This window comes from Melospiza melodia, chromosome 4 (genome assembly GCF_035770615.1).
Source record: "Melospiza melodia melodia isolate bMelMel2 chromosome 4, bMelMel2.pri, whole genome shotgun sequence".
Classification (NCBI taxonomy): domain Eukaryota; kingdom Metazoa; phylum Chordata; class Aves; order Passeriformes; family Passerellidae; genus Melospiza; species Melospiza melodia.
The window spans coordinates 15,290,302-15,302,846 of NC_086197.1; the positions used below are offsets into that span (position 1 = coordinate 15,290,302).

The following is a 12,545-nucleotide window of genomic DNA, read 5'->3' on the forward strand; positions in this document are numbered from 1 at the left end:
GTCTCACACAGACCAATGATCCCACTGCAGCAGCAGGTTTTTGCCTCTCTGAGGCACTATCTTCCAGCTAGCAATGGTGTCTGTCTGTCCTGCCTAACCATAGGCTAGAAGAGCACTGAAAGGTTGTTGACCCTCATCTAGCCCAGTCCTTTGCCCTGAAGGCAGTGTCAGCTACACAACCATTCAGAGATTATTCACAACCATAATAGACTTACATGCACAGCAACACTATCATGGCTGTACAGCACTCTGCTCACAGCTGATTTTATTTATTTATGTACATATTTGAGGCAAAGATTAGTTTAAAACCTATAAAACAGTAGGATATCCACAGTGCGTGGCTGTGGGTTGACTCTTAGCATAAGGATGAAAGCCTGGATAAAGAGAGGGCAAATGCTGCTTTACTTGCTTGTGCTCATAGCTGGGTGTTTCTTACTCCTTCCCACTACCAGTAGGAAAGGACGAGGAAACTCTAAGTGCTCTGAGTCTTCAAACTGCATATTGTATTTTTCCTGTTGGTGCTATAGTGTTAAAAATGTTTCTTTAGACAGGTGTCCTCTAATACATTGGGCCCTGAGGCTTGTTGTTGCCTACAGTGGAATCAGAAAGGCCTTCTTCCCAAAGGCTTGGAGACATCTCTGTCTTCTCTCTGGACAAACTAAACTGTGGTTTACTCGCTTAAGCCTGGATGCAGAGAATCACTTACACTTGTACTGAAATCTGGGACCATGAAGCCTCTCTGCAGCCAGGGTCTCAGGGCATTATGAACCAGACTGGGAGACAGTGTTCTCATGGAACTCAGTGTTGTTATGAGGCTTCAATATTAGCACAGTGTTTAAAGCTCCCAGGCATTTTAATAATAATAAAAATGACAACAACAATAGCAATAACATGGACATGGATGGACATGGGTGTGCATGGATATGCTATATAGCCCCTCTAGTTCACAGTCCCTCTTGCCTACAAAAAAGACAGAAGCTAAAACTAGATTAATTATTAAACTGAATGTGAGTGTAACCCAGCCACTATGAGAAATCTTTTCAGTTGTGGTAGAATTATTTGGGCATCATGTAATAACTAATACTGGAAACGGGAACATATTTGTATTATCCTAAAATTATTTTTCGGAAGATAACTTATGTCTGAAACTCATATATAGATAAAGATAACTTATGTCTGAAAGATAACTTATGTCTTAAGATAACTTAAAGATAACTTAAGTCTGAAAGACTCCATCAGTAGCTATCTTCACTTTTCCTTTTTCCATTTACTTTTATTTAAAACAACCTTATAAACAGAAACTGGATTTTCCAAACTCATGCTTATCATGGCCTATGCTTTCAAAAAAATGTTTGTAAAGCAGTTTTCTACAGACAGTTTTTAACTGGATACAGATCCAGTTGAAGTCTATAAATAAATCCCGTAGCCTATTTTTGTGTAGAAACTGAAATGAAGACAAAGCTTTCACTTCAAAATCTGCTTGGATTTTCAGATTTCATTTATGGCATGGGTTTCCTAAGATTAACTTTTTTTGCTTTCAAACTGCATTAATAGCATTAGGCATCGATTAATCAGATTCAAAATTTGGAAACAAAGAAAGTATTTTGTCTGTATAATCACTGAGAGGCCATATACCAGGATCTTTTCTTACCAGCCTTTTTAATGATTATTTCAGTCCAGATTTTTTTTTTTTAAAGGAACCGCTAAAACCTAGGCTTTGAATTTTGTAAATGAGCCTGCTGCCCAACGCACTTCTCAGCAAGATAAGGGCAGAATGGCATTTGCAGAAATGTTTAGCTATCTCTCTAACAATCCTGCTTGGTTGTGGGCCCCTTGGTAACAGCTTGGCAAATCTGCAAAAGGAATGCGACTATATAGTTTGTGTGTGGATTGTTGAGTCATTATAGCCTCCAAATTGCACAGCAGATCATTAATCATAGGCCAAGATAGGCAATCACTGCAGAAACCTGATGAAAAGGCTCCAGAATAATGCCTGCTAAATCATGTTTAACATGCAGACCTTGCCTGTGCAGATATGGAAAGGGGGAGGTAAGGAAAAAAAATTATTCCCCTTTTAGGAAAGAAAACTTCTACTTATCTTTGATTTGCATTCAGCCTTCCCTCAATAGTCCTTAAGCCTGTTATTTAATTCATTTTGGTGCCAGGTCCCATCACAAAGCGAAAACCCTAACCAGGACCTATGCAGTCTATGACCTCCAAACCCCCTGTCTTTTCTTGTCAGTTCTATGTCATTTGTGCAGTTGAACTCCACCAATTTGAAATGCTGACCTCTTCCATAGACAACCTTATTCTCCTTGAGTGAAAGAAAGGGCCAAGGCCTACAAACCACTCAAGCGAGAGATGGCAAGAAAAGAGAAAAGTGGTTGACTCGTAAATCAATTTCCACAGCCCACCCAAAACCCACACGAACAATAACGATGGTATTTTTTAAAAGTTGTGCTGTTGTGGTTTTCTTAATTGAGCTTATTCTTTTTAGAAAAAGTTTCGAGCAAAGCAAAATTGTTTGTTCAGGGTGGAAAATTAGGCCAGATCTTGCTCCCCATCCACTTCAGACCAGGGCATATTTATATCAAACCTTCATTCCCACCTGTCATCTGCACAGAAAAGGAGCACAGCCTCACAAGAGGTCTTTGTCTGTGCTGGAAGAGATGGCAATATCTAAAGAAAGGGAAATGTTTGGGGCATAATTATATCTGTGCAGTACCAGTGTGCAGGCAGAGCGATGGTACCTGCCTTTGTGCTGCAGGACAGCCTGCCCACATGGAGGGAGCTGTGCAGCTCTGCTTTTGGGCCCTGCCTGCCCCACATGTGACTGTCCCAAGCCCCTGGTGTCCTGTGAGCAGAGGAAGAACATGCCCATGTAAGGGCTGCATCAAGCCAAGCACACACACTGTGCCGTATGGACATGTGAGCAGGCATGCAGGCAGAGAAGCCAGCGAGAAACCTGCCACCACACAGTGAGACAAATTTTTAAAGACCTATATTACACTCCCTGGGGGTCTGATTCTGCCTGTGTTGCTCTCTCAGGAAGGTTTCCTACTCCTCAGGTGGTCTCATTGGATTCAATGGCTGTGTCTTTGAAGAGCAGATGCAGAAATTGCCTGGAGCACACCATGCCCCAGGCCCCAGGCCCCCATTCCCATTAGCATCTTTACGCTTTTCAGAGACTGAATCTGGCTGTGCCGATTCTTACTGCATAGTCACATCTATGGCTTTAAGTCTGGGACATCCTTAAAGAGCATTACCCATCTTCTCATTGGGAAATAGCCCCTCTTCCCTGCCAGACCTGCATTTCTCAGTCCTGCTCTTCCAAGATCATAATCTTTTGTAGCATGGGATGATTTGTTAGTCTCTCAGCAGAGGCAGGTCCAGCCCTAAGGTTGAACTTACAAATGAATCTTTTACATTTTCTCATTGACTGGGTTTAGTTTTATATACACACAAAGCTTAGAGTCACAACATATTTATGGCATGGCAGAAAAAGTCCCAGGGAGGAATTAAATACAGTATCACTGCCTTGGCTCTTCACATCCTTGAGTTGTACAACACTAAAGGTAGTATCACCATGTGCTTCCATTTTTTTTCTTTTTTTTCCTTTTATCTCTGGCATTGGCTCTTTCTGGGCTATTCAAACTTTCATTCCAGCCTCGCTTTCTTGAAACAGAATGATGGTACTTTATGATCTGAAAATTCTTGATACCTTACAAGCAAAATACAGTGTGATGTCTTGTTATGAACGTAGGAAAGTTACTCTATCAGAAAAGAAATACCTACAATGGCAGACTAACTCCCGCAAGGAACCTGGCCTATTGCACTGGATTTTCTCAACATTTCTGTGAAAATGCTGGTGGGATGTGGTCAATGGGAGGGATTTCTCATCTGGGAGAACAGATGCTCCAAAGGAATCTGCCTGTGGAGCCTGCTCAGCCAACATGCCCCCATCAGGTCCGTGCCTGCTTGCCCTGGGGCTTACCAGCTCTGAGCCCTTGGGCAGAAGGGAGATTTGGAGCTGTTTATCCCACTTGACCCTCCATACAGATGACCTTCCATCATCTGGGGCCAGCTGATGCTAAGCAGTAAATTAAATTCAGTGGCATGCTGTCTGGGCTCTCAATGGCGTTTCAGAGCGAGCGCCAGAGCCCATAGAGCCGCGCTCATTACACGCTGCTGCAGCAGCTGGAGCTGGAGGGTGTCAGGCTCATTACCTTTTATAATGTGCCCACCGATGGAGCTAGGTGTGCTCTAGATGGATTTGTCAGAGGCCAGCACTTTTGTCTGGGGGTGAAGCCTTGCGTTAATCTGACAGGCAAGGCTCCACATTATGCAAAGGGAAGAATTCAACAGGAAACAGATGCGTGGGGATAAAAATTAATCAATGTTTTTTTTTGCGTCCTGCACCTCTGAATGCAGCATCTGTAGCAGGAAAAAGAATATATTTTGTCCTCCCTCATATCTTTTTCTCAGCAAATCAAAGCTTATGGTAAGCAGTTTGCAAAGATTGACTCCAGTTCTGTGAAATCCTTATGTATTACTGAAGTTTTCAGCAATAATTCTGTTTATTTTCTTGGTCAGCTTTGTGTACATCATTGTCAAGCCCAACAATTCAGAAATTATTTTGGTCCTGAATTTTTGAAGTAATGCACCAAAATATGTATTTTACTGCTCTTCTCACTATTTTAGCATACATTTCCATTCCAAACTCACTTTCCAACACTGTTTTGTTTGGAATGCATTACAACATGTTTCAGTAGTCAATGTGCATTCACCTTAATTGTTGTACTCCAGAAAAAAAAAAAGTGATATGCCTGTAAGGAAGAGAAAATGGCAAAATCAGAGAAGAAAACTGGTGGTGCCTAGTCTCCCTGGATAGATAAGGCATATCTTGAATCCATTCATTAAAATCTAGATCTTTGGGGAAAAAGAACCTCGGATGTATAACAATGAAGTCAGAAGAACAGGGCCTGCAGAGAGTCCCTTGCTGGCTACTGTCTGTACAGCACAGCAGTGGAGAGCTGAGCTGAAAAATCTAAATATAACACATTTGTCATTGCAGACTGTCTTCCTGGGAGCTTTTTCTTAAGATTTTTAAGGATAAAAAGCTCTTTCTGAAATTCTGAGCTTGTTAGTACTTATTGATTACAGCCACTGGGTTACTGATGGTATACAATGTCTCTGCTAGAGTGAGAAAAGTTTCCAGAGCTAGGCGGAGGTGATCTCATGGGAATGCACTGACATTGTACATTTTGTCCTTCCAGTGGCCCCTGATTCACATTTCTCACATCCCTGTTAGAAGAAGTAGGCTGCTCTGTCATAGGTGGGAACCTTACACAGGCCCAGCACTGGGGCCGACGATTTTAATTTCCTGTTTTCTTAGAAAGGGAGATGGCAAGGATATCTGTGAGTGGTCTCAATTACAGCAGCAGCAGCTAGCAAGCATGCATTTAACAGTGGTGTTAATAAGGCACATGCTCCTGGTTGTGTCTCACAGAAGTGGTTGCTCAGCCCCTGCTTCTTTTCATGCTGTGGTGTCATCTGGCACAGCTAAATCCTTGTTTGGGTTATTTAATTGCTTCTTTGCCTGCCTTATGCAAACTCCATTTGTAGCTGGGCTTTTGGGCACTCGGACCCATGACTGCACTGCATTTAGTAAGCACTCTGTCTGTAGGCAGTATTTCACACAGTCACCCAGTGACTTTATTCAGTTTGCTGGTCCCCAACGTTATTGTCACTCTGCATCATTTACCAATACAATTTTCACAAACAAAATTAGTCATTGCAATGTAGGTGTATGGAAGCTGTCCCACTCTGGAAGGATTCATTAAAATTCCCATAATAGTCTTCTTGTCAGGACTCTTGCCTGCTGTCTGGGAAGTATTTCAACAAGTCTGTCCTACTGTTGTGTTAATTAAACATTGTTCTATTTATAAATGCTCCATTGGTCAGTAGCAGTTCCCCACACAGAGAGAGAGGAGTAGTGGTAACTAAAAGTGAAGTGCCAAGAAGATGGGGGTTGGCCATGCAGAGAAGCCAAGGGACAGCCCAGACTGAGCAAAGTGGCCCTCTTGGATGTGTCTTTGTCCTCCTCAGCTGTCCTGGGGCTGCACTGGTCTTCTGGCATTTAACTTGGAGCAAGGGAGGAGGGAAGGAGATTTGCTCACTGCTTTCTCCAGCAGCTGTTTTGTTTCTGTTTCTCTGTACAGGGTAATCTCTTTACAGTGATTTCCACAGGATCTTGGAGAAAGTGAAAATAGATCTGAAAACACATCTGCCTTCAGATAGAGACCAAGTAGCTGAAGTAAGGATAAAGCCATTATTATCCTGTGTTTGTTTCACACCCCTGCCAGCCTTCTCTATAAGCATCTCTACCTGCACAAACACATCTCCTCTGACATATGCATGAACACAAGAGGGACCTGTGGGAGCCCTGGGGTGCTGCTGGCTGCTATGGAATAATCTCCTGGGGCTAGGTGGCAGGAGGATCTGACACCCACTGCCTGGGTATCAGGAGGATCTGCTCAGCGTTGCTCTTCCTATATATGCTCCCATTTAACTCATCACAGCCCTGCTCTGTGCTGTACACAGCACTGCTGTCCAGTAGGGCCCCTCTCCCTGTCATGATTTCTGCCACAGCATCTTGCACTGCATCCTCTGGCACTGCAGGTCCATGCCATTCTCCTTTCTGCACATGTAGAGACAATTGCCAGCATTTTTACCCAGCATTATTTCCTTCAGGCTTGCTGGATTCAGAGGCAGGAGAAATTGGCCACCATCCTCACCAGAGAGTCCCTAAGGGGCAGAACCCAAACCTTTGGTGAAGACCAGAGGGATTTGGGACTAAGGTACGTAGTACCTGCTAGCAGATTCTTCTGAAGGCTTCATCTGTGCTTTCTTCTTGGTTTGCTGGTCTCCTTCCAACCCACACTCATTCTCAATATACTGTGCTAGGGTGAGATGTGAGAATGTTTGCCTGAAGAGGTTTACAAGTGAATGAGTATTTACTCTGGGAGTTGGTTCAGGCATAACTCTCAAAATGGTGCAATCCCAGATATGAGAACTGGGAGACTAAAGAGGTAGAAGAGAAAGAAGCAAAAAATTGAGAGCAGAAAGGATAAAGTGCTGCCAGACCTGTCCATGGGGCATTTTCATCTTCTAGAACCTTAATTGGTTAGGTTTGGCTCAAATCATTGAGCATGCAAAATCTGTGAACCACATGAAGCTCTGGAGTTCAACTGAGCAGCAACATAGTCAGGAAGAGATGGAAGTATGGAAGTTGTGCCTCTTTTTTTGTTTGATCGTAGCTCCTGTTTGACAGGATAGGCACTGCAAGTGTCCTTGCTAAGTCAGGGCTCATAACTAGGCAGACCCACATGATGTACATTAGAGCAACCTAAAATGAGGTTTGCTATGAAACATAACACAAGATGAAGCAAAATGTGTCCCACTGCCTGTTTTTCAGACTTTTGAGTCATCTGCTCTGAATGGAGTCTGTATGGCATGGAGGAATATATGCACATTTATATATGTGTAAAACAAGTAAAAGAAACTGCAAGTAAAATGTAGGTCTTTAAAGAATGGCCTTCATCTGAAAGTCTCAAAGGCCTGGTTATTAATGGGCAAAGTGACCCTTTGCTCGTAAACCAACAGTGTGATACTATTCCATTTATTCTCTTAAAGCTACTGCTATCCACAGAGACGCAGCAGTGGCTGTAGACAGGACTGTGGGTTTTGTGTCAGCTGGCTCTGCCATCATTTGCTGCTGTATCCCCTGAGATGCAAAAGCAAAGCTGTCCAGTACAGAGAGACACTAAAGTACGTGCTTAAATGTGACTGCCATTTAAGAGGCCGGCTGGCTTCCCACCCTGCTCAGGGAAATCTCCATCACCCTCTTGCAGGGCCTTGGCAAAGCAGGGTGGGAGCCTCTCTGAGCTGTTGCCCATGCTGTGTTTGTCCTGGATGTGATGCAGGACTTTGCTCTCCTGCACTGTCAGTCAGGTGCCTTTCAGGAGCCCTGTGTTCACATCTACAAGGGCACACATGAATTATTTTTTACTCAATAACAAATCAAACAAATTCTCTTCTATTCAGACCAAACCACAATGATAAAAGGAAGCTGATTTCCACTATTATGAGCACCAATTGATGTCTTCCCTTCTCTTGACTGTCTTTATTTCACATACAAGTGGCTTTTCTTTTTCTTTTTTTTCTTTTTCCTTTGGAAATGTCATCACCACTTAATTAGCAATGTGTTGTTACCTGAAAGTAAGAACAAACCTATCTTAGGCCATATGGCAGGGTTTTAATCTGCACTGTCATGGTATAATCATGTCGAAATGGCTTCTCTTTTCAGTCAAAACTGCATTTCACACTTTACTAATATGGGGCTTTTCCTTTCCTCTTCCAGAGTGATGTAGCCCTGACAGTCCAGCAAGTGCAAATTAAAATAGCTCCAAGCTGTGGCCAGCAGCAGGAGGGTAGAGTGAGCAAGAGAGTGGTGTGACTGGTGGGCAGGGAGGAGGATCTCATCCCAAAACTGGAACCTGTGCTCCCTCAGTGATCTGCTTCTGCAAAATTGAACCAAATGAGTTTGAGCTCCATTTGGGAAGACAGTTCCCCTCCCCTATAGCAAAGGCCTGGGTTATGCCATGGGAGCTGGTTATAGGGAGTCTTTGTGAAGTTTATCTTTCCTTCCCCAGTGCTATTGGGAATATATAGAAGTAGAAAGCAAGAAAGCCACATGTTTGTGCAAAGCAGCAGTGACCAGCAGAAAACTTTGCAATTGACTGCTGTAGTTGTTTATAGGGTCTAAGGAAAGATTGAAATACATGGTTTGTTGGGTAACATTTTCAAAGGAGTTTTACTCCTAAGCAACCCACAGGTCACATATGGTGCAACATACAGATGTTTAGTCTGATGTTTTAGGATATATAAGTGTCCTTTCCTGGGTGTTAGGTAAGGACCAAAAACTGGATTGAATCTTGTTTGCAATGGGATAAAAGGAAGCATGGATTGTCTGTCCCCCAGGAAAATAAGGCAGACTATTAGAATGCACTGGCTCTTCCCACAGCACCTTGCACGAAGCAGAGTCTGGATCACAGAGCCCCTCTCCCTTGCCAGTTTTCTCGGGTTCTCCCCAGGCATCTGTGAGGAACTACTTGTGGTCTCTGCTTAGCACTTGTGGATCTCAGGCTGAAATGGATTGAGTCAGGGCAAAGTCACAGCCAGCAATGAACCTACATAGCTTCAGTCCATGATCAATGCCCTTAGTTTCCAATGCCTGCATTTTTACCCATCTTACCCCCCTGTAATTAGGATGGTAAGTACCAGAGAGCCAGACAGAGGGAGAAAAAATATCTCTTGAAACTTCTCCCCTCTCCTACCAGTTGCTTGTGTTTCTCCAGGACAGAAGTGTCAGAGCCAATGAAAGTCCCAGCGCTCTGTGAGGCTTTTCTTGTGCATACATCCTCCAAGGGATATATGTGGCTCCAAAGCCAGATCCCTGCTTTCTCTGAAGGGGAGCAGCAAGTACCATTTTGCCTGGATGTACTGTGCTGCTCCAGGGTGTGTATGGATTCCTGGGGGAGTTCCTGTCCCCAAGGTTAGAGTTTTCTCCCACAGGATGTATAGGAATCACACAGCTCTCTAACCATGGGCAGTCTGATGTCTTTCTCACGCTGTCTGAACTGTGTTTCTGTATCTCTTTACAGATATAACCCCTGGAACACCTCAGATTGGATGGTTGGAAGTTACTTCAACCTTCAGTTACTTTGTATTTTGCTGCAATTTCATTTTTTCAACCCCCATATGAATACTACAATGCACAGGAGTAATTTCCTCCACTCTTCCCCACCCAGGAGAAGGCTGTATGTAGAAGCTGCTCAGTGCTGATCTGCTCCTTATCAGTTATTAACATATACATGTCTTTGCAATGAGACAACAAAGGCAACGAGGCAGAAGAAAAAAAAAGTTTAAGTGGTGGTCTGAGGTTTTGCTCACAGTAAGAGATGAACCAGAGCTCTCTTGTTATTGAAATTACTGCTAAAACTCTGTGCTTGGGCCAGGAAAGTCAAAGTCTAGATGTTCACTTACAGAAATCAACATCAGTGCAGGGGAAGCTTGAAACACATTTTCCTAAAAAATTCTAAAGAGTAAGATAGCTCTGGTGCTATACATAAGCACAGCTTCTCTGACATGAACTCCTTCAGCCCAGCTGCAGGTTGGCCACCCTGGACAACTGCATGGTAACAGAGGTGGAAACTTAGACATGAGACTGGAGGGAGAAGAAAGCAGAAAGTGGTAACAGCTCTGCTGGGCTGCTGTTTCATCAGGTACCTGGTGTGCTCTGCAGGGCTGATGCAGGAAAGGGCTGAAGGTGTAAAGGGACAGTCTGAGCGCATGCACGCATGTTTGTGTTTTTGTGTTTGTGTGTGTCTATTCAATGGTCCTGAGAACAAATATAATTCTGGGGCATGAAACAGAAGGATGAATATCAAGCGAGAACATCCAGCTGCAGGTCCTTTCCCCTTCTTTTTCCAGCTTTTGGATGAACTGCAAAGCCGACGGGGACTGTTAACTGCCTGGGCCTGTCCATTTGTCTCTCTCTCTTTACTTCTCTGTCCCTAACTCCCCCTCCCTCTCCCTCCTGCAGCTCCGGAGGGTGGAGGTGCGATTCGCTATGCCCGTTTTTTATTTCCAGCACGCTTGACAGGCTGGGCGAGGAAGGCGTTAATGTTTTCTGACAGGCCCCCTCTAATTGTTGGAGCTTTTCTTCTCTGCCTTTTCTGTGAAATTCTGACTTAGGCGAGCAGCATAACAAAATGCTCTGGCATTGAAATGTGCGCTTGCACTACACTGGGCTCGGGGAAACAGCATTATTCATGAAGATTTTCAGCTGTTTTTGTCTTTTAACTAACCTTTGAGTTTGATCAGAGGCTAGCCGGGCTCCCTTTCTCAAAAGGCAGTCTTGGCAACCCGACAATGGAGCCAAACTGTTTTCCCTGTTAAAGAGATAACTATGCCGTTGAGTTGGTACATGGGGGAAATTAATCTTCAGGCGCATACAAATGATAGCTTTACCTCGCTCTGCAATCGCCTGCATGGGATTATTGATAGGACGGGGGTAAGGAGCAGGAGAAATTCAGGCTGGGGTAAGGAACTTTAAAAAAAAAAAAAATTTGCAACCCCAAGCCCATCATCCCTTTTGATTGTATAAAGCCTGCGATTGATTCTTCACCACTTGCCTTTTGCAGCAGGAATTAGCCCCGCATTGTGCGGCCTGACACGCTAAGAGCCCGCTCGCATGGGAGCTGAAGTCGCTGGGACAAACCGGGGTGGAGGGGAGAGGAGAGGCAAGCGGGGGTGAGCTGGGGGCGCTTCTCCCCTCTCCCCTTTCCAAGAGGCGAGGAGAGGCGCAGAGTCGTCCCGCACTCCAAGCCGAGCTAATCCCTGAATGCACTGAGTAATACGCGCTGCATTATGGTGGAGCGCAGGGCCAGGGCGTCCCATGTGTGTGTGTGTGTGTGCCCGGCTCTCCTTGGGCAGGTGCCCGGGCAGCGCGGAGCGGAGCGGGGAGCGCGGGCGGGCGCGGAGCGGGGCGGGGAGCGCGGGCGGGCGCGGAGCGGGGCGGGGAGCGGAGCGCGGGGCGGGCGGGGAGCGCGGGGCGGGCGGGGAGCGCGGGGCGGGCGGGGAGCGCGGGCGGGCGCGGAGCGGGGCGGGGAGCGCGGAGCGGGGCGGGGAGCGGAGCGCGGGGCGGGCGGGGAGCGCGGGCGGGCGGGGAGCGCGGGGCGGGCGGGGAGCGCGGGGCGGGCGGGGAGCGCGGGGCGGGCGGGGAGCGCGGGCGGGCGGGGAGCGGAGCGCGGAGCGGGGCGGGGAGCGCGGAGCGGGGCAGGGAGCGGAGCGCGGAGCGGGGCGGGGAGCGCGGGGCGGGCGGGGAGCGCGGGGCGGGCGGGGAGCGCGGGGCGGGCGGGGAGCGCGGGGCGGGCGGGGAGCGCGGGCGGGCTTGCGGCAGCTGCGGCGGGCGCACGCCGCCCCCGAGCCCCGGCCGGGCCCCCGCCGCGCCGCCGCCGCCGCGATAAAGGCCGAGGCTCGACACGCGCGGGGACAGCGCTGCCCGCTGCCTGCCCGGCCCCCCCGCCTGCCCCGGCCGGCCCGCACACACAAAAGGCAGGACCTGCCCCGCCGCCGCCGCGGGGAGGGGCGCGGCAGAAAAAGGAAGGAGGAGGGGGAACAAATAAACAAATAAATAAAAAAAAAAAAAAAAAAAAAGAGAGGGGGAAAAAAATTAGAACAGGGGGTGAACCCCCCGGGGTGCTAGCGGGGCTGGGTGCGGGTCGGCGCCTCTCGGAGGGGAAGGTGAGAGCAAGGCTGGGCTCAAAGAGATGCCCACAGCTCTTCCCCACACAGGGCCTGGGGAGCTTCCCCCTCACTCTTACCTGTGCGGGAGGGCGGAGGGCGCTGCTCACGCATGCAAAGTTTGTGCATAAGATATCATCACGGGGGCTGTGGGCAGCGGCGGAGCAGGGATGGGG

General features: G+C 46.9%; 2 long non-coding RNA genes across 3 annotated transcripts in view; one reads left to right on the plus strand and one right to left on the minus strand.

Annotated features, from left to right (window-relative positions):
- The window catches only part of LOC134417133 (uncharacterized), a 48,350-nt gene extending 35,870 nt beyond the window's left edge, over window positions 1-12,480 (minus strand). For both annotated transcript variants that reach the window (XR_010027511.1, XR_010027512.1), the window contains exon 1: window positions 12,450-12,480. This is a non-coding gene — a long non-coding RNA (uncharacterized LOC134417133). The remainder of the gene's footprint in view (window positions 1-12,449) is intronic.
- Window positions 6,248-11,508, plus strand: LOC134417964 (uncharacterized). The gene is made up of 3 exons (XR_010027651.1): window positions 6,248-6,316; window positions 6,754-6,860; window positions 9,726-11,508. It is a non-coding gene; the product is annotated as an uncharacterized LOC134417964 (long non-coding RNA).
- Window positions 12,481-12,545: the final 65 nt, after the last annotated feature.